Raw genomic sequence first — 22,470 nt, forward strand, 5'->3', positions numbered from 1 at the left:
CTCACTGCTGCTTCGCTCTGGGTTTTCTGTGGTGCAGCAGTGAGGTAGGAGCTGGTGGCGCCCAACCACAGATGTAGCAGCAGCTGCAGGATTCCAGCTTGGGCCAAATGTGTGCTCTGTGCAGCAGACATGGTTACCATTATACAGAGTTAAGGGGGTATATGGGTGTGTGTGGGGGGGTGTATGGTGTCCGGCAAAAAACAACCCCCTACCTCCTCGTTGGTGCCGGACGGCAATGCAATGGTGAGCAATGCCGTGGGGGGAGGGCCAATTTAGATTGGCCATTCCCCTTATGGTGTTTGTAACCACCACAGTGGCCAAATGGGGGCTCTGGATGGGTGCGAGGGGATGGTAACCCCTACACCTTCAATTCATTACCACTAAACCACGATTTAAAACTTTAATTAAGCTTGAGCCGGAGGCCCCGGGGGGGACAGGCATCTATGACGTCTCCTGGCCAAACCCCATTTGGCGGAGCCAAGAGACTGCATCCTTACCCTCGGGGCTCCAGAAACAACAACAAACCACTATGGGTGGCCACGTGGAATGTTTGAACGCTCACTGTAGAGGAGAGGCTGCCACTAGTCTGTCAGGAGCTGGACCGGTACCGCCTGGATATCTGTGGTATTCAGCAGGTCCGGTGGACCGGCTCTGGCTCCTGCCAACGTGAGGGGTAGACAGTCCTCTACTTGGGGCAGGAGACTGCCAAATAACAGGGGGTGGCTCTTCTTCTGGATAAAATAATGAAGGGGGTGTGGGAGCGTGGTGGTGAGGTGTGGAAAGCTGTAAGCCCCAGGCTACTTTGGGCTTGCCTTTCCATCAACCACAGGCGAGGAGTGGTGGTCATGGTTACTTATGCCCCCACTGAAGACGAACATCCATGGAGGGATGCAGGCAAGGCCGATGAGTCGGATGCCTTCTATGACCTCCCTGCACAGGTGCAAGCTAAAGTGGCCCCTCAGGATAGAGTCATCTTGTTGGGTGACTTCAATGCCCGAGTTGGTCATGATGCTGGCACCTGCTCTGGAGTGATTGGAAGGCATGGGCCAGATCAGCTCAATAACAATGGTAGGAGGTTGTTAGATTTTTGTGCAGCCCATGGGCTTGTAATTACCAACACGCTGTTCCGGCATCGGCGCATCTGCACAACATCATGGATGCATGCCAGGTCCAAGAAAGAACATCTGCTGGACTACATAGTGACGGCACAGCGGATGCGGGCCCATGTACTTGACACCAGGACCTACCATGGAGCTGATCTGCCCACTGACCATTGACTTGTCATCCATAAGATGTGCCTGCCATTCTTCCACTCCGGTGGTGTGTGTACACCCAGGACCCCATTCAAACCTATAGTGGCATGGTCTCGGCTAGCTGATGAAAGTTGCAAGCCAGAATTTCATCATCGCTTGCAGCTGGGGTTGGCATCGTCCCCCCACTCTTCCTGATGTCGAGGGGAAATGGGTGAGGTTTAGGACTGTGGCTCATGCAGCTGCAATGGCTGCTTTTGGTACACGGTCCAGACCTCCCCAGAGACCCTGGCTGACAGAGGAGGTGGTCAGGCTGGCTGAGAAAAAGCGACAGGCCCACTCATCGTCTACAGCATCCCATGTCAGAGAATGAGGAGGCTTACCACAGCCTTCGCTCGGAGGTTCGGAGAGCCGTGAGGCGCGACAAGGATGGGTGGTGGTCGTGGGTTGATGTGGAGATGGAGTCTGCCTCAATGGCCTGCAATCACAAATCGCTCTTTAACTCCATAAAAAAGTCGCCTGCAACGCCACAACTATTACCATCATTAGGGGAAAGAGCGGTGATCCAATCTCTGACCCCCAGGAACAGGTTTGCAGATTTGCTGAGCATTTCTGTGATGTCCCAGGAGAGGCGAAATCCCTCAGCCTGGAAAACATCTTGGGACAAAGTGGGGATGACCCTGCTGAGGCTGCGGTGCATCAAATATTGTAAGATTAAGTCACCCCCTGTGAGTGGCTGGCTGAGGTGCCATCTGTTGAGGAAGTACTAAAGGCAATCCAGAGTCTGAGACCAGGAAAGGCACCGGGCAGAGATGATCTCCCAAGCGAAATGCTGAGGGAGGGCGGCGTTTGTGCACAGACTGCCCTACATGACATCATAACAACAGTCTGGACCACTGGACGGGTTCCGTAGGATTGGAAGGATGCCCTGGTGATCCCCCTCTTTAAGAAGGGGGACCGCACAGACTGGAACAACTATAGGGGCATCTCACTCCTCAATGTGCTAAGAAACGTCCTGGAAAGGATTATTCAACATCGCCTTGCTAGGCATGCTGAGGAGAGGTTTGTGGAGCCCCAATGCGGTTTCAGGAAAGGGCGGTCCTGCACAAATGCCATATTTTTTGTCCGTCTGCTACAGCAGAGGTGTAGGGAATTTCAACAAGACCTACATCTCTGCTCTATTGACCTGGTCAAGGCCTATGATACCATCAGTAGGCCTGTGCTCTGGGTTCTTCGTGCTTTCGGATTCCTTGACCCTCTGCTCACGATCAGTAAGGACCTTCATGATGGTGAGCGGGCCCAGGTAAAACTACGCGGCCGGGAGTTTGAGCCATTCCTTGTTCACCTTGGGGTGCGACAGGGATGTCCTCTGGCTCCCACATTATTTAACATCTATTTCGACCACGTAGTTCGTGAAGCCTTCAATAGCTGTACCGAAGGAATTTCCATCTGGTACAGATATAATGGGATCTTGTATCAAGGGATGACTCCCTATTGCTCAACCATGTTATATATGCTGATGATCTGGTAATTGCTGCTCACTCATAGGAGGAGTTGGAGGTGCTGCTGCTCAACCTGGAGCTTGCCACTGAGAGGTGGGGCCTTACCATCAGCCCCACCAAAGCTTAGCACCTGCCTGGGTATTTTGTACCACTGGACACTCCACCCCCAAAACTCCCAATTGGTGATAGGGAAGTTGTGGAGAGAGTGGAGAGTTTCCCATACCTGGGTAGTGTGCTCATGACCGGCTCCGGTTTGACAGCAGAGGTCTCACTCCGAATCAGTCGAGCGGCGTTATCTTTTCAACGGTTGCGTAACGCTGTGTGGAAGTGACCTGGTCTGTCGCTCCGCACGAAGCTTCAGGTCTTCTTGACCACAGTCATTCTCTCCCTTCTCCACGCTTGCGAAACGTTGACCCCCCTAATGGAACATCTTCACCGGTTAGAAACATTTAGGCTGGCCTGTCTATCATCCATCCTGGGTTTAACCAGGCTGAATTGTGTGAGGAGCTCACAAATCCTTGAAAGATCTGGACAAAGTCCCATCGGTGAGCTCCTCCGGCAGGCAAGGCTGCGTTGGCTGGGTCATGTAGCCCACATGCCCAGCCACCGCATGCCTAAACAGCTTTTGTTTGGCCGGATTGATGTGTGTGTACGATGTGTTGTGGGGTCTGTATGATGTGTGTGTGTGTGTGCGGTGTGTATGATGTGTGTGGTGTGTGTGTGTGTGTATGTGGGGTGTGTGTGATGTGTGGGGGTGTATGTGGGGTGTGTGTGATGTGTTGTATGTGTGTGGGGGTGTATGTGGGGTGTATGTGGGGTGTGTGTGCGTTGGGGCCGGCCCCGTGGCGTCCGCTGCCAATGCACATGCTCACGGGTTCACGAGCGTCAACATTTTGCAACAGAAACGCGGTTTCTGTGTCCGAGAGTGCTTTGCCAAGATGCCCCTCGAAGTGAGGGGTAGGGGAGGTAGGAATAGCGTGGGCAGGGGAGGTAGGGGAGGTCGGGATAGGGTAAGCCACGGTGCGGGGGGTAACGGCCAGGTATTGTAGACAGGTTAAGGTGTCTGCATTATCCCGTGTGTATGGACGAGACCGGTAACATGGAATCAGATCACACAGACGAGACTGGTTTGCATTGAATCGGGCTGCGTAGGCTGGACCACTTGGAGAGTAGCGGAGACGCGGGTGTCGCGTTCGTGCGTCACGGCTGGTGGCCGACTCCTCGCTCGGCCGCGGAGGCGGCGCCGACTCGGGGTGGAGATCCCCACTCGTCGTCTCTCGCTCATCGCATTTTCCCTGGTCCCCTCCCCTCCCTTCCACGCACTCGGCCTCCGCGCATGGCTTCGAGGGCGTTTCCATGGATGCCAGCGCAGCTCTCTCGCTCTGACAGCGTCATTGCTCCTTCGCCATCACACACACTGAATGTTGTCTGGTCCCCAGGCGGCCAGAGTAGGCAGCACGTGACCAGCAGTAGCCACAGCGAGAGGTTGCCGGTTGCAGAAATATTTATTGGGTGGTTGACCCAGACGGGCTGGTGGGTGTGCGCGTGGGTGTGTGAGTGTGTGAATCGGTGGGTGTGCGAGTGTGTGAATCGGTGGGTGTGCGTGCGTGTGAATCTGTGGGTGTGCGAGCGTGTGAATCGGTGGGTGTGTGAGTGTGTGAATCGGTGGGTGGGTGTATCGCAGTTGGCGTGGGCTACGTAGAGCTCTCTCCCCTTTCCAGTCTCCCCCTTCCTCCTTGTTGTCACTGTGGTATGGTACAATATTTTTTTCGTGTTCCGTACTCAAATTAAATATACTGTAATTTCGTACCTTACCTTGAAAATATGTTTTGTGCCGTACCTTTGAAGAAATGTTAGTCCGGTACCAGGGCGGTAAAAATTTCGTTCCATTATTTTGTACCTTATATCGTACCTAAGAAAAACAAACCTTACACTTAAGGGACAGCTAACAAGCAAGCTTATAGTGTATCGTTTTGTTGATTTTTTTAAAATATAAAACGCTTCACTGTTTAAAAAATAAGAATCTTGTGTTAACATGTTTAGATTTTTTTTGCTCGATTTGACATAAAACATGAAAACCCAAAATCACATTTCGAAATATTGATTAAAACGCTCAGAATTATCATCCATTATCAATGGTAAGTGGCATTTTGAGAGGAATCTTCTCTGCCGTGTTAGTTTTTAATAGTTGATGAGTTACTTCCTTGTAGCCGCCTTTTAAGAAAAAATAGAGTCGAAAGATTACCAAAAATGAAGAAACTTGGCTTCTGATTAATTGACTACCTGATTTGGTAAGAAAAGAGTGCAAACAAAATGACGTGTGCCCGGGAGCTTCTTCTCCAGCGAATCGTGAGCCGTCGTGCTGGAGAATGCGCGGCGTGACACGAGCACGCGGTGGCGGGAGAGCGTGCCGGGCGTGACGGACTCGGGCCTGCAAGGTGGTCAAGACGTGGCGGAAACGCGTCTTGACCACCGCTTTGAGCGTCGGCCGCTTGCGGGGGCCTCTCTGGTTTCCTCTCGCGTGATGCCGCACGTCGGTGTAATCGGACAAACGTCGTCCGGTGGGACGGGACGAGGCGAGGCTTCCCCGGCGAGGTAACGGGTATGGCCACGGTCACCGTTGTTATCGGCGTCATCGCGAGCCACGGCCAGGCCGAGGACACGGCCGGTGGTCCCCGGTGAGGGTGGCGTGGCGAGCGGCGAGCGGCGCACCAAAGGAGTGTGACACAGGGAGAGGGCAGTGCGCCCACCCAGCTGGCACAATTTGTGCGGAACAATTATAAACAATTGCAGGCGAGAGAGAGCGGTGGGGGGGGCACCAAGGGGGGAGAGGGGTCCAAGAGGCAGGTGGCAGTGACCGTTGTTGGTGCATCCCCCACATTGCAGAGTGGCATGTTGTTCCCACTGCGCCGCATCGTCACTGTTGCCAGAAACATCTCTGTGCGTGAATTAGGTGTTCGTGAAATGTATCTGAAATATACGATACAGCAGGAATGGTTCATTAGTAATTAGCAATTTTACGTTCATGGAAAATCTCAAAAGTTAACCGACTTCACTCGGGGGATTTGGGGGCTGCAGCCCCAGGCCTCGGACTCTTGAGAGATTTCCGCAAAAAGTACCAATCTTGCTTCGTAACGGCTGGAGCACAGCACTCGGCACGATGCTAAATCCCATAGGACGTGTGGTAATTGAAGCTGTAGCATCGCCGTCTGTGTGCTAATACCAGTCGTGTGTCGCATGTCGCATGAAAACCCAGCGGTGAAGTAAGTGTGGTGAACAACAACAGAGAGGCCGCCCCCCAAAACCGTGACAGCCCCTGGGTTCCCCTAGAACTCATTCTGGCCCTGAGCGGAATTCCCTGCCCATCATCTCTTTCACGGGTTCTTACAGCCGCACTCAAGCGAAGACACGCGCGTCAACTATCCTCCATTACAACTCTGATGGCCTTGCTGTTCGTTGTTGAGTCCGCTTGACTCTTTGGGAGTTTGCTCAGCGACTGTTTTAATTTTCTTTTCGTAACAATGACGCAACTGCTGTCTGAAACTTTCGAGTGGTTGAGGGGGGGGGCTTTCCCCCTGCCCCCCCACTGTATGACTCTGTCGGCAATGGGCGAGGCAGGGAAGGTGCAGGGAGCGAATGAGACGGGCGTCGGATTGGCAGGGGCGCAGGAGAGAGAGATGGCGCGGGGATGTGGCTTACATTAGCGAGAGTTGGCAGGAAGGCGCAGCCGTGTTCAAATGTCACGCTCCCCTCCCCGAGTCCCGGCGATGCCCCGCACGCACAGTGCAGATTGTGCCGCGATGTTATTTTGAGAAGCACGTGGAATCCTGCCAAAGCGGCCGCCGCGTTCTCTGGGCGAGTGTTGCAGGACGAGGTTCGTAGCGATTGTCGAAAGTGTGCGCAGGGCCCCGGAATGCGGGGTTTGTTATTGCGGTCATCGACGTCTACGACGCCGCGGGGGGCTCGGAAGATCTCGGTCGGCGGAATGAGGGGGAGCGCAGAGATTCGGAGCACAGCGGGCGGCCGTGAACACCCGTTACCTACCGGCACTACCACCACCGCCACTACCAACGCTACTACCACTACAATCTCACCACTATTACGACTGCTACAACACCACCACTACCACCACTACACTCTCACCACTACCACCACCATCGCAGATGCACGTGACAGCTCGCAGAATAAATAATGGAGCACTTCAAGGATGCAGCAAAATACATATCCCACAACAACACAACCGGGATACGAGACGATCAACACGCGCGGCAGCGCGCACACGCAATAGAAGCACAGGAGTAGGGCACGACGCACGGAGCAGCGCCCCCGCGTGCACGTGACTGGGTGCGGGGCGGACGCCGACGGCCGGTGCTCCGTGCCAGCGGAGGCCTTGGCGGCTGCGGCGTTTGTGTCAGAGGTGACACCACCGTGCCACGCTCGGCCATCGCATTCCGAGCACGGTGGGCGGGGGTGGGGGGGGCTGGTCCCCACCCACCAGGCAGTTTCACGACCTCCACACTGCGGTGTGCGACCGGCACGCTTCTTCCCTCTCCGTCGCGCCACTTTGGAATTCCCTCCTCCCGTCGCTACGACCACGACCACTGCACCCTCACCACTGCACCCTCACCACTGCCTTCGGCACTGCCGTCAATTATATCCTTGCTCAATTCAAGAAACGGAATGACTCTTGTCTGGGCGGGAGGGGTGTGTTTCTACTTGGGGTTTGCGTGGTCTCTCTCCCCATTCTGCTTTTCTGGTTTTCTCCCCCAGCTAAAAGCACACTCGAAGCGTCGCTGGTTTTGGCCCAACATCCCCGTGCAGCAAAACCCTTCTGGAGTCTTTGAACTCGGTGTGGCATTCCTGGGTAAATGAGTTTAAATTATTATCACCAACTGCGCTGATCGTTGCTGGCCGTATGCCACTTTGGGCTGCACTTAGCAACTGTGATTTTAAAAAAAAGGCAGTGGGCAGTGCCAGATCTCCCGCTGGGAGCCAAGCTGCTGCATCCCGGAGATGGATGTGCCCCGGTCCCTCCCCGCCCCCATGGCTTGGGTCCCCCGAACCCTCTGGGGATCTGACCTCGTGCCACGAGAGCCCGAGGGGGTGGGGGGGGGGCAGCTGCCTCCCTTGGAAAATGACCCCGCCGCCCATGGCTCCCCTGCCCCGTGGCCGGCGTGTGCGCGCGATCTGTTTGCCCGCTGGCCGGCTCACGGCCACGCGTGGACTCGGTCTCGGCTGGGGCGGACGTCCGCCCGGTTAGTCCGGGGAAGCCGCCGCACGGCAATGTCTCGCGCTCTGGACCGGCGATCCGGAGAGCGCCGGTTGGACTCCATCTCCCTCCGCAGCAGTGGAATCATCGGAGCGACATGTTCAATCCCGCTGCCACTGTTCACCCAGCGCTGTGAAAGGGTAACAGCGCAGTTCGTCGATCGACAGCAGGTAGTGCGTGGCGGGGTGACGTGTGGCGACTCCCTCGTCTTTGGAGACGCCTGGCCAGCGTGGAGGAGTCGGCCAAACTATCGCCGACAAGGGCTCCTCTCCAGAGCTCGCTCCCGCGGAGGCTCTTCAACCAGCAGTGGAGTGAGCGAGCCATTGTAGGGCTGCGCCCTCATCTTTTCCTGTACTCGGGAACAACGGCCGCCATTCGGGGCTTGAGCCGCAATCGCACGCAAATACACGCGCCCGCGCACATTTCTGGCAGCGGGTCGTGGGCGGGTGGGCAAGGGGCAAATGCCTCTCTGCCCTCTCCCGCGGCGACAGCGCCCCTGGTGGTGGCAATGGAGGAGTGTGGGGAGAGGTGGGGAGAAGCGCCGGCAGGCAGGGAGAGTGCCGGGCACCCTGGGAAGGATAGAGGTGGTGGTGGTGACGACGACGACGGTGACCCGGCCCGTTGTGCCGTGCCCTGTGGGCACAATGACTGGACTGGGAGAGCACTGAGCCCACACAGATGAGATCTGGGGTTTAATCTCCTGGGTTTCAGCCGCCTGTGGTTAAACCAGGTTCTCAAGGGGAGTGGGTTGATGGCCTCGGCCCGATCACCGATGTTCACTCATTAAAAAAAAACAAAGCTGTAAATTTGATTTTGCTCATAATTTCTATCAATTCCACCTCTGAAAATTAGCGATATGTGCTGGACATTTCTCTCTGTCGCAGGGCGGGCAGGAAAGTACCGCCTCCTAGTGTAACTGTAGATCGGTGGCCACTTCTGTGAGAAGTCCTTCCCCGAGACGATCCTCTTACCCGGCCTGGTGCGCTGCTTGGCGTGAGTTCTGCGTCGAATTTTCGTCTCGCGAGACGATACCGGTGGCACGATCGCGACAAAATTGTCAACTAAAAAGACAAATGTGGCTGGATCAGCGCGACAGGTCGCGGACCCACATTGTGAGATTGAGAGCATCAAGTTGGCGGTCCATAATTGAGCATCACCTTTGTGAGAAGTCAACCGTGATTGTTTTAAGAATAACCTGTCATAGGAATGTGGAATTTCCAACAGAGGCTTGGCAGCGGAGGCGAGCGCCGCGGCGCGTTTGTGCGACCGTGAGATCGGCACGTCTTTCTCGAGCGTTCGAATACGCTGTGTAACAAATTATTATTTAATAGGTAAATTTCTAAATATCACTGTCCTGGTCACAAAAGCAAAGTTTGTGGGGAATAATAGCCATTTTCTATACTTTTTAGGCATAAGCAATTACAAAATAACACTTACTACCCAGGAAGAAAAATTGTGTTCCATTGTGATATAAATAGCGAGAAAGTGACGCGTTGTCATGCGTGCGGTTAGCAGCGAGCGGTTATGGGCGATACCCTGCTAGAGAGTTCTGTCACGTTTGTGCCCCATCGCAGCATCGTGTTCACTCGCTGGTGCGAGCGCGTGACTCTCGTTTAAATAATGGATTTATTCAACTGTAAAATGAAGTGGGAATCTTTTTCAGCTCCGTCTCGCAGGGAACAAGGAAGATGCTGCTTGGGATGGCGAAGGGCTCTTGATTGATGTCCAAAAAATAAATTACATTCCAATTTGTTGCCGCAGGGAAGGATTTAGACACGGGTCTGGCGTGGAGCCAGGGGAGGGCCGCACGGAGCGGGTCGGCGTGACCTCGCGGATGAGACGAACGCGTGGAAATGCACAAGGACAGATATCCGTGTACAGGCAGACGCGCAAGCGCACAGGCGCGGGTACTCGGACACTGCACACATGGAAATGCAGACGTGGGAACCTGGACAAATGGCCGCATGCGTGATTGTACAGAAATGCACGTGTACATCTGTGCACAAACGTACACATGCACAAACGTACACATGCACAAACGTACACAAACGTACACAATCGTACATATGCGTCTACATCCACACTGACACAGACACGTGACAAAACAGACTTGGACACAGACTCGGGCACAAAGACACATATAGACATAGACAAAGATCCCCCGTGTAGCCTAAACAGACTTTTGGGGCAAGCGCTGTTACTGAGCACCTATGAAGGCCAGCACGGCACACGGGGGGCTGGGTGGCCAGCACCATGCTCGATCGCCTTTGTCTCCCCAGTGGCGATGTTTACACACCGCACCAGATACTTTGAGGCGGAGTCGACCTAGGGGAGCAGTACGGTAGCGGGTAGCACGCTGCGCTACGTATGTATGCATGTATGTTGACATTCTTTTGCACCATACCTAACCAACCATGCTCACGAGGCACGAACCCAGCGACCCGAGTTCGATTGCTCGCGGCAATCGCCAGTGACGATGATCTGAACCGGTCATTGTCCTCCCCGAGATCGACTCCTATATTGACATCGACACGAACGCAGATGCACACACCAATGGGAACACAAGCTTGGATGCACTCAAACATGCACATCTAGATGTACGAGCACACAGACACACAGACACTGAGATGATCAGAAATGCACATGGACACGTGCGGGCACGCACATTGTCCATGCGCGTCAACATGCCCACATATTCACGCACCCCCCCCCCCGTGTGCACCTGGAGGCAAGGGAGGGGCCTGGGTCAGGGTGCCCTGCCCCAGCACTGCCGCCCGCCTCTATGCACGCACACACAAAGACAAAGATCCCCCCTATAGCCTAAACACACTGTTCCGGAAAGTGCTGTTCGCGAGCAATTTTGAAGGCCGGCATGGCACTCGAGTAGGCGGTGTGGTCAGTGTCGCGCCCGGCCCCCTTTGTTTACCCAGCGCTGATATCTACACAGCGCACCAGCTACTCGTTTAACGCTCAGTTGAACCAGGAAAGCCCCAGGACCGTTTAAGATATTCACCGATTTTGGCTGTGAGTGGGAATCGAACACCGGGTTCCTTGCACAATTCCCCAACCGCTGCGCAATTACTCCTCACCGCACGCACGCACATACACACGCACGCACGGGCACGCACGCACATACACACGCACGCACGGGCACGCACATACACACGCACGCACGGGCATGCACGCACATACACACGCACATACACACGCACGCACGGGCACGCACGCACATACGCACGCACATACGCACGCACGCACGGGCACGCACGCACATACACACGCACGCACGGGCACGCACGCACATATGCACGCACGCACGGGCATGCTCGCACATACACACGCACATACACACGCACGCACGGGCACGCACGCACGCACATACACACGCACATACACACGGGCACGCACATACACTTGTGGCGCGGCGGTCCGCGAGCACGGCCGCTGAGCCTTCCCCCACCACCTTCCGGCCGAGTATTTCAGAGGGTGAATTACCAAAGCCCCCAATTTGCTGCTAAGTTGACGTTAAAGACCACTGTTGCAAGGACAGGGCATTGTCTGTGGTTTTATGGCCCCAGTCTGAAATTTGAACGTTACCTGCAATTACTTGAACGCTGACCCGGGCGCTCCATTGTGAGGCATAATGGATCTCAATTGGCCCTCACCTGCGCAAATATAGAATGAGAGGAGAGTGGCCAACGGTCCAGATCCCTCACACAACCAATCGCACACACGCACCCACGCACTCCACGCGCGTGTTCTTTTGAGCGCGAGGAGTGGTATCACAGAAGTTTGCGCAGTGCGCTTCGGACCCGTCGACCCGAGTTCGATTCCCGCTCACTGCGTTTGCTTGGACATCGGCACCGGGGAGACGCAGGCGGCCGGGCACAGTGCTGGCCATCCACCCCCTCGTCTGCCGTGCCGGCCTTCGGAGGTGCTCGCTAACAGAATTTGCCCCAAAGGTCTGTTAAAGGCTACACGGGGGATCTTTGTGCGTGTGCACGTGGGAGTGTGTGTGCATTTGGGGGGGTGGCTGTTTGTCCAAGGTCACCGTGCCCCTCTCTGGTCACTCACGCGTTCCGTGCCTGGGGGAGTGGCGCCTCCCCCCGACCCCCGTGCCACGTGCGTCCCGCCTGGGTCCGGTCCGCACGGCGCTGGAGGCTCTCTCAGCGGGGACCTCTCACCACGGGGGGATCTGCGTGCGGCAGAGGCCGCTCGTGGGCACATGCCCTGCGGGACGACGTGGGAGGGCACGCACCGTTAGCGAGCGCCTTCTCAGGTTGGCACCACGCCACGTGCAAGGGCGGCGTGGCCGCATCACGCCCAGCAGCCTTTGTTTCCCCAATGTTGATGTTTGAACACTCCGAGAGTGAATTATTTGAAAGCTGAGTCGACCTAGGGGAGAGCTAGATCGGTTACCGTGTTTTGTAGCGCAGTGTGCCAACCGCTGCATCGCCACTCCCCACGCACAAATGGACAAAGATCTCCCGTATAGCCTTTACAGACTGCTGGGGCAAGTGCTGTTGGCGAGCACCAATTAAGGCCGGCACGGGGAGTGGTGAGGCTCGCTCCAGACAGTTTCCCCCCAGTGCTGGTGCTTACTCGCTTAAGGCCAGGTCGACGAATCTCTACACCAGGACGGGTGCAGATATCCCTCTGGGATGTTGGCCATGGCTGGGAATAGAGTTCCAATGGCTTCGTTTTTAGTGCGGCGCGATAATCGCTGCAACCACTGCTCCCTGCATACACACACACACTCGCACTTACACATACATACACACACACTCGCACTTACACACACACACACACACTCGCACTTACACAGGCACACTCGCACTTACACACACACACTCGCACTTACACATGCACGCGCTCAATCGTGCTGGTGGACGAACCGACGCAGGCGCGCATCGCGGTGAGGACTGGGAGCGGCTGGCAGCGTGTGCGGGTCAGGGCGCCCAGACACGGTGGTGACAGGAGGGATGGAGGGAGGGAGGAGAGAAGAAGGAGTCTCGTTCAGGCCTACGGCCTTTGGTCACAGGCAGCTTGGGAGCAGAGGAGGAGGAGGCGTGAGAGTGTGGTGGGTGCACACGTACGGCTTGCGCAGCACACACGGCTCGCACGGCACACACACACAGCTTGCACGGCGCACACGCAGCACACACATACATACAGCTCACACACACACAGCTCACACACACACAGCTTGCACGGCACACACGCATAGCTTGCACGCTACACACACGCAGCACACACACACATAGTGCTCACACACACATACAGCTCACACACACACATAGAGCTCACACACACACACACATAGAGCTCACACACACACATAGAGCTCACACACACACATACAGCTCACACACACAGCTCACACACACATAGAGCTCACACACACATACAGCTCACACACACACACATACAGCTCTCACACACACACAGCTCACACACACATAGAGCTCACACACACACATAGTGCTCACACACACACAGCTCACACACACATACAGCTCTCACACACACACAGCTCACACACACATAGAGCTCACACACACATACAGCTCTCACACACACACAGCTCACACACACATAGAGCTCACACACACACACAGCTCACACACACACACATAGTGCTCGCACGTCACACACGCACAGCTCGCGTGGTTGGTGGTGCGGAGCTGTCATGGGGGGTGGAGTGGGAGAAGGGCCGTGCGTGGACGTGACGCTGACCCGTGGGCCACGCTGCTGCCCTGGTCCGCGTGGGGTTGGCCGCGGATCAGACGTGACGGCGCACACGCGGTGTCCACCAAGCGACGAGGGAGTGTGTGTGTGTGTGCGTGTCCGTGTGTGTGTGTCATCATCAGTGGTTCACGAATTCGCGGCCAATATCTAAACTGGTCCTGGGCTGGCCTCCTGTACATCGTCTCGGCCATTAATGAATACCTTGTGCAGTGTGCAGGCATTTGCACTGGGGAGACAAAGGTGGCAGGGCGTGGCGTTGGTTACACCAGCCCCTCGTCCTTCGTATCAGCCTTCATACATCGGTGTTCACAAACGGCACTTGCTCCAACAGTCTATATGTCTATATGGGGGATCTTTATCTTTGTGCACAGTGTCTGCCGCGCGTGACCTTGGCCCCCACTTTATCCTCGGTGCGGCGTGGTGGTGGTGCGGCGTGGTGGTGGTGCGGGGTGGTGGTGGTGCTGGTGGTGGTGGTGGTGCGGCGTGGTGGTGGTGGTGGTGCTGGCGGCGGTCCTGGCGGCACGCATCCACGTGCGTGCATGTGTATGTGCGCGCGTTCGGCCACGCGCACGCACACACGCGAACACGCATTCGTGTACGCGATCTAGAATTGCTGGCACGCATTATTGCATCCTTGTCCCTGGGAGCTAAGAACTTGGTGAGGGTGGCGGTGGTGGGGAGGTGGTGGCGTGTGTGGCTGCTGTGTTCTGTTGTCTGAGTGGGCGGTGTGCTGCGGGCTGTTATCCGTCGGCTCATCGCTCTCGTACACACTGTTCTCCGAGTGGCCTATATGTTACGCCCGGTCTGCACGATTGATTAGCGCGCACTCGCGCGCGTGTGCTTGTGTGTGCTTGTGTGTGCTTGTGTGTGCGTATGTGCGCATGTGTGCAGTAGGGGAGTGGTAGTGTAGCGGTTAGCACGCTGCACTACTAACCCGGCCACCCAAGTTCGATTCCTGCTGACGGCCAACACCAGTGACGATTATCTGAACCGTTCCTGGGCCCTCCCCTAGGTCGAGTCAGCCTCAAATGAATACCTGGTAATGTGTGTAAACATCACCACTGGGGAGACAAAGGTGGCCGGGCGTGGTGCTGGCCACCCACCCCCTCGTGTGCTGTGCTGACCTTCATAGGTGCTCGCTAACAGCACTTGCCCCAACAGTCTGTTAAGGCTATACGGGGGTCTTTGTCTTTGTGCGTGTGTGCGTACGTGCGTGCACCGCACACAATTATTCGTTCTCTCTGCGCCGTGCGTGACCCTGCACACTCGTCGGGCCGCCACGTGTGACGGTGGCGGAGGGGGCACTGAACGTCTCGAGCGGCTAAGCCTCCCCTGGGACTCGCGGTGACAGGGAGGGGGGCCCCCCCTCCTGCCCGTCCTCTCCTGCGCTGGCTGTGCGTGTGTGTGCCTACCCGTGCCGACGGGAGCCTTAGAAGGATCCTTCGAGCAGTGCCGCACTCTGTATAGCCGTGCGAGCGGGGCTTCATTTCTCATTTGATATCGCTGGTTAGACCGGGAGTTGGTGGCACGTGACAAGGTGGATGTGGTGTGCCGGCTGTGTAGAGAATTTCTGAGGTCCCTGACGTGGAGAGCCCGGCGGCGTGCGTGCGAGTGAGCCAGCAGGTTAACCAACCGGTGAGCCAGTGGGTGAGCCAGGAAACCAGCCGATGAGCCAGTGGGTGAGCCAGGAAACCAGCCGATGAGCCAGTGGGTGAGCCAGGGAGCCAGGAAACCAGCCGATGAGCCAGTGGGTGAGCCAGGGAGCCAGGAAACCAGCCGATGAGCCAGTGGGTGAGCCAGGGAGCCAGGAAACCAGCCGATGAGCCAGTGGGTGAGCCAGGGAGCCAGGAAACCAGCCGATGAGCCAGTGGGTGAGCCAGGGAGCCAGGAAACCAGCCGATGAGCCAGTGGGTGAGCCAGGGAGCCAGGAAACCAGCCGGTGAGTCAGTGGGTGAGCCAGGAAACCAGCCGTTGAGTCAGTGGGTGAGCCAGGGAGCCAGGAAACCAGCCGATGAGCCAGTGGGTGAGCCAGGGAGCCAGGAAACCAGCCGATGAGTCAGTGGGTGAGCCAGGAAACCAGCCGTTGAGTCAGTGGGTGAGCCAGGGAGCCAGGAAACCAGCCGATGAGCCAGTGGGTGAGCCAGGGAGCCAGGAAACCAGCCGATGAGTCAGTGGGTGAGCCAGGAAACCAGCCGGTGAGTCAGTGGGTGAGCCAGGGAGCCAGGAAACCAGCCGATGAGCCAGTGGGTGAGCCAGGGAGCCAGGAAACCAGCCGGTGAGTCAGTGGGTGAGCCAGGAAACCAGCCGGTGAGTCAGTGGGTGAGCCAGGAAACCAGCCGTTGAGTCAGTGGGTGAGCCAGGGAGCCAGGAAACCAGCCGATGAGCCAGTGGGTGAGCCAGGGAGCCAGGAAACCAGCCGATGAGCCAGTGGGTGAGCCAGGAAACCAGCCGTTGAGTCAGTGGGTGAGCCAGGGAGCCAGGAAACCAGCCGATGAGTCAGTGGGTGAGCCAGGAAACCAGCCGATGAGCCAGTGGGTGAGCCAGGGAGCCAGGAAACCAGCCGATGAGTCAGTGGGTGAGCCAGGAAACCAGCCGTTGAGTCAGTGGGTGAGCCAGGGAGCCAAGAAACCAGCCGATGAGCCAGTGGGTGAGCCAGGGAGCCAGGAAACCAGCCGGTGAGTCAGTGGGTGAGCCAGGAAACCAGCCGTTGAGTCAGTGGGTGAGCCAGGGAGCCAGGAAACTGGCCAGGGAGCCAGTGGGTGAGCCAGGGAACCAGCGAGCGAGCTGCCGGTCTGTGGCAGGGGACCCTGTCTTGCTCAACCGCCGTTTGTTTTGTTGCAGGGAGATCGACGTCTTGGAGATTTTCTCTCCGTTCTCCACACGAAAACGTCAGGAGAACCGGCAGGTCCCCCCTATTGCACGGCCCCGCTAGAGGTGAGATTGGCGTCATCGTCGTCGACATCATCATCATCGTTTATTATTCACGAATTTGATACCCCACAGGTTTATCCGATGTGCTATTTTGAACGTCCTCGGGTCATGTGCCGGGTCATGTGCCTGGTCATGTGCCGGGTCATGTGCCGGGTCAAGTGCCGGGTCATGTGCCGGGCCATTGTAAGTGGATAAGCATCGCTCGGGCCAATGAGTCAAATTCGGCAAAACATTGGGTCAACGATAAAAATGTTGTTGTTGTTTGGCAAGCCTGACTGCTGGTGAAACATGGAAGTTGAGGCCAGTTCGGAGTTTTTCCTGAACAATTAATGCTGGCAGGTTTTGGTCTGGAAAACTAAAAATGTAATTATCTATTTGTGGAGATATCAGAAGAACAGAGTTGGTGGCCGTGCCCTCACCAGGATCCAACCCTAGTGACCGATAAGCGGGTTCTAGAAAGCGTTTTGTTGGGATCGTGGAGGTGGTGGTGGTGGTGGTCGTGTTGGCCAGAACTTCAAGGGGCCCCGTATCACCGTGAGTTGTTGGCAGCCGCAATGGGCACGAATGCCTGCGAAGCTCAGCCAATTGGGCGGAGGGGTGAGGGGTGAGTCAGGGTGGTGGTGGTCGTGCATACTGGGAGGGACTGGTCATTTATTGCAGGAGAAGGGGGGTGGGGGGGGGTTGAGGCGGAGGCGAGGGTGGGGGTGGGTGGAGTAGAGAAGGGTGGCTTCTCAGTGAAGAACAACTGAGGAGGTCTCAAACAATGGGCAGAGTTCCTGGCCCGGATTTTCACAGCAGGGAGCCGAACCTAAAGAGTCAAATCCAGGCCTGGATTGTCTCTGCGGGGAGTCTGAGTGTTGGAGTCGGATGCCACACAGTGTGCCGGCGTGCCGGGGAGGGGGGCAGGCCGCGGGGAGAAACTGCGATTCTTCCTGAATCGTGGTCCCCATCTCTCTTCTCGAGATTTATTTTTTGCTGACTTTAATCCCACAGAGAGGTTTTAGCCGAAACAAGAGGTGAGTGGCGAGAGGAAGGAGGAGGGGAGGATGAGACAGAGATGAAAGGAAGAGGCTCTCTCCCTCTTGTGCCCTCTCCGCTCACTCTCCTGTCCTCTCCGCCTCCTCCTGCTCCTCGTCGTCGTGACCACAGCGTGGCGTCCCGGTGGGGGGGTTGTCAAACTCTCTGATCAACTTGTCCGCACTCTTACATTGCCCGCTCCTCTGGCGGCGTTTTAGCGCACAGGATCGCGTGCGCGCGGCCGGTGGTGTCGGTGGTGCCGAGGGTGATCGTAGCAGTGGCTGTGATGGTCGTGGTGGTGATATTAGCAGAGGTAGTGTTGTTCGTTTTGGTAACAGTGGTGATGCCGATAGTTGTGATGGTCGTAATGGTGGTGGTGGTGCCAATCCCGGACTTGATGATGGTTGTGGTGGTGTCAGGGTTGTGTTGGCAGCGGTGCAGCAGCAGTAATTGAGAATGGTGGCTGTGAGAGTAAAACTGGTTGTGATGCTTGTGGTGGTGCTGGTAGTGATGGCGGTAGTAATTATGGTTGTGGTGGCAAAAGCGGTTGTTGGTCGTGGTGATGGCAGTAGGTAGAAATGTCGATCCTTGTGGTGATGCTGCTGCTGCTGGTGGTGGTGGAGGCTGTCATGGCAGTGGTGGTTATGGTGCGCAATGTGCGTACGCGTGGTCCCACTGGTGAGCACAGAACAAAGATCCTCCGTATAACCGGTAACAGACTGTTGGGGCAAGTGATGTTAGCGAGCACCTATTGAGACCGGCACGGCACACGAGGGAGTCGGTGGCCAGGATCACAACCGTCCGCCTTTGTCTCCCCAGTGGCAATGTTTACACACCGCACCAGGTGCTCATTTAAGGGTGAGTCGACCTCGGGTTGGCCCAGGACCGGTTCAGATCGTTGTCACTGGCGTTGGCCGTGAGAGGGAAACAAACTCGGGTAGCAGGTACTGGTGAACGCACACGCACACACGGCACTGCGTCGCTCACGCGCACACCCACACGGACACGAAGCTTTACCGCTGCTCTCTGCAATGGGGCCATGTGGGCCCCATTGCGTGGGGTGTTGGGGGGCTGCCTTTGTGCCCTCGGATCCCTGCCCCCCCGTCACACAGGGTCCCCTTTGTGGGGTCATTTCTGCCATCAGCCACGCGGTGCTGATGAGTTACAGATATATACAAAAAATACCTCCCCCATATTTTCCCTTCCCCGTTGGCAAAGGAAGCACCACCTGGTAAAGGAAGCGTACCGAGCGGTCGCGCGTCGTTTCGGATCGTGACCCTATTTCAAAGCCAAGATGCTCACACCGCCATTGTGTTGTCATTGTGACATCTTCATTGTGTTATCGCTATCATCGTCGTCTTCCTCATTGCGGTTGTGGTGAATGTGGTTCTGGGGGGCGCTGGGGGGCGCTGGGGGGCGCTGGGGGCAGCAGCGTGCGTGACGCTGTGAGCCTGTGCTAACACCCGAGGAGCGATGAAGCCAGGTCAGGCTGCCCTGGCAGCCCAGACCCGTTACACGAGTCAATATTGGCCGTGTGGAAGGGGCGACGGTGGGGGGCGTGGGGTAGGGTGTGGGGACTCGGGGGGAGCGGGGCGCGCTGAGCATGGGGATGGAGGGTGGGGGGAGGTGGAGGGTGCGGGATTGAGGAAAATAAAACAAGAGGTGGGGACTCGTGAAAATGGCTGTGAGGATGGGGGGGGGTGGATGGGGGGGGGGTGGGGGTGGGGGGAGCTGGGGAGGAGGGCCGATACGTTCCCGTTCCTCGGAGGAACGGGAACGAAGCGAGAACGCGGAGTGCGAGCGACGGGGTGTACGGACGGAGCGATAAGACGCCGGGACGTGGGGGACGCTGGACGATTACGTTGGCACTGCGTCCGCGTGGTGACGGAGCCTTCTCACGTTGATGTTCCTGACCGTTGGAGCTCCCTCGCCAACCTCGTAAAAGATCTGCTGGCTCCTCATCCGGTGCCACGGCGTTTACGAGCGGTAAATGTCTTGAGATGGGTCGGTGTTTGCGTTACAGGTTGGGAGACACAGGGAGATGAACACAGAGAGTGAGCGGGGAGATGGGGAGAGAGCGTGGACATGGGGAGAGAGCGGGGACATGGGGAGAGAGCGGGTGGAAGGGAGAACAGAGAGATGGAGCGAGTGAGGAAGCAGGAGGGAAGGGAGGGAGAGCGGTGCAGGAGGGAAGGATGGAGGGAGGCAGCAGGGGAGGGGAACGGGGGCTGGCGATGCAAAGAACAAAGGAGGGAGCAGGGGAGGGAGTGGAATGACAGAAAGAGGAAGCAGGAGAGCAAGGGAGGCAGCAATGGAGGGAAGGGTGAGGTGGAAGCAGGCAGAGTGGGTGAGCGCTGTGAGTGGGCCTTGTCCCCTGCGGCGCTCGCTGTGCGTGTGAATCTTCTCTGTCGTGTCGCGCATCGCGTCTCCCTCTTCATGAGGGATGCCCGAGCGTCAACAACAACATCCAGCAGCTGCAGGCCCATCTCTCCCACTCACCTTCTCCCACTCTCTCTCTCCCACTCACCATGTCTCGCTCTCTCTCACCCACTCACCATGTCTCGCTCTCTCCCGCTCTCTCTCTCCCATTCACCATCTCCCGCTCACTTCCACTCACCGTCTCTCAATCTCTCAATCTCTCTCTCTCTCTCGCTCTCTCCGACTCTCTCCCGCTCACCCTCCCGTTCCTCCGAGTACACGGTGCCACTGCACATCGCATTCCTGTGTCACGGCCACATTGTGCGGTGGGTGGGGGGGGATGGGGGGGGAGTGGGGGGTGGAGGTTGAAAACCGGGGCTGGTGGAAGGAGGTGGTGGCTGCCAGCAGGTCACCGTGACCCCTGGCCGCTGCCGCCGCGAGCGCTCTCTCTCGCATCGCTCGCAGGCCACGTCACCTGCGTCTCGAGTGCCCCGCTGAGCCACTCCACCGCTCCACCGCGCGATCCGCGGGAGCGTTCCCATTGGCGGCCCCGCCGCCGCGCCAGCCGGGGCGCTTCTCCGCGCGCTTCCGTGGGCCCCGGCGGCCGCGACGCTTAGCGGCATGGCGGCGCTCGCGACGCCGATGTTCGCCGCCGCTTTTTTGATAGAATCGGCCGCACGCCGCTTGTCGCGACGGCCACGGCCGACGCCGAAAGGTTTCCTGGACGTGGCGTGCTGGGATTTTGTCCCGTGTAGAGAGCGCACGGTGGGGCGGCGCTTGCGGATCGGTTCGGAGCCTCGGTCGCCGCGTACGGTGGAGGGGGGGGCGACCTCTGTGTGCCGGCCGTTATGCCACAGAAAAAAGACATGCGGCGTCTCCGCTCTGCCTCCTTTGTCGAGGGATTTTTATTTATTCTCTGAGCCGTATTCTGAAATTCTCTGAAATTCGCTCGCCGGGATTTGTGGGAGCCGGAGAGATTGTGCGGTGATCCCACACGAGCGGCGGCCGCGTCGTCTCGCTAATTCCACGCGACCGGGCTCGGCTTACGGCCGTGTCACGGCGAAACCGCGCTCGCTCTCTGCCAGTAAACTTGACGCACGCCCCTAGTTGCGCCGACGGCGGCGTCCGGTGCTGCCCGCGCGGTGCACGCGCGACGCCCCGTCTCCCACCCCCCCCGAGCCTCGATCGCCGCTCCGATCCCCGCGTCTCCGCCACTTCCCGCGTCTTTCCGCAAGCGTTAAATTACGTTGCTTAATTTTGTATCGTGTAGCGCGTCACGTGGCTCGGCGCGGCCCCCGAGGGCACGGTGACCGGAGCCGCTCGAGCGCCGACTGGTACCTCGTCGTTCAGAGCCACGTTCGTCGTTCGCAACGGACGCCGCTCTTTCGCTCGCGCCCGGGCACTGGCAGGACACGGGGCGTCGTCGTTTCTCCGCTTCGGTCCACCGGGCCGCGTTTTCTCCCCGCTTGATCCCTGCGACTGGAATCCTCCGGACGACCCCGCTGCCGCGCCGCCACGTCGTGAGCGGATCTGCCGAGGGAACGCGTGCCGCGCCTGCGTCCGATGCGCGAGGGGTGCGCCGACAAGTTTGCCCGCACGTGCCGCTCTGTCGTGGAGTCTCGCTGCCGGCCGCTGGACTCTTTCATCTGAACCAGAGATGTCTCCGTGGGAACGGTGTTTCCCCTTCGCACCAAGTTTTCATGGGGGGCCAAATAAAATGTATCTCCTCCAGTAAGACCCGGGTCACTTTGACCTCGAGTTGCCCTGAGTTGGTCGGATTTCTTCCAGGACTCGATTTGGTGAAACTAAATTAGCATTCCGTGAAATTCCGAGCTACTCAAATTATTACGTCCAATGGGGCATTGCTTGCTCAGAAACACTTCCAAGTAAGGATTCCCTGCAACGCTCGCACGGTAAATATGAAGACCACTTCGCTGACACGGTCGAACGTTAAACGCTACGAGTTTAGTGTGAACTTAATTGATCCACGTCTTTCATTGACACTTGCTTGGTTTCTGCTCAGCCTGATTTATACGATTGGAATCCAGGCTGGCTCCCGTTGAAACGAGACCAGGGAATTCGGGCTGCAGCCCAAATTTCCTGGGCCAACTCGAGTTGACAAAAACAATGCGGTGGACGTGCTGGTGGGATGGCAACCGGAGGTAGAGCGCTCGGTACGTGGCCCGTGCCGACGCGGTGTAGAGGTGAAGCGGCGTGCCGATGTAAAATCGAAGCTACGAAGGTTGAAGCGGCGCAAAAGCCGGCGCGGCTGCAGCTCCTCTCGGATGGGGGGGGGCCAGCAGAGATGTTAAGCGTGCGCGGCCAACGCGGTGGT

General features: G+C 57.4%; 1 protein-coding gene across 1 annotated transcript in view; it reads left to right on the plus strand.

The window, feature by feature from the left end:
- GREB1L (GREB1 like retinoic acid receptor coactivator) overlaps positions 1-22,470 on the plus strand; it is an 80,319-nt gene that overhangs the window by 14,203 nt on the left and 43,646 nt on the right. Inside the window, 1 exon segment of the mRNA XM_078600673.1 lies at positions 16,611-16,703. The gene's annotated coding sequence lies outside the window, so the exon portion shown is untranslated.

Source organism: Lampetra planeri, chromosome 14 (assembly GCF_965212315.1).
Source record: "Lampetra planeri chromosome 14, kcLamPlan1.2.h2, whole genome shotgun sequence".
In the NCBI taxonomy this organism is placed as follows: domain Eukaryota; kingdom Metazoa; phylum Chordata; class Hyperoartia; order Petromyzontiformes; family Petromyzontidae; genus Lampetra; species Lampetra planeri.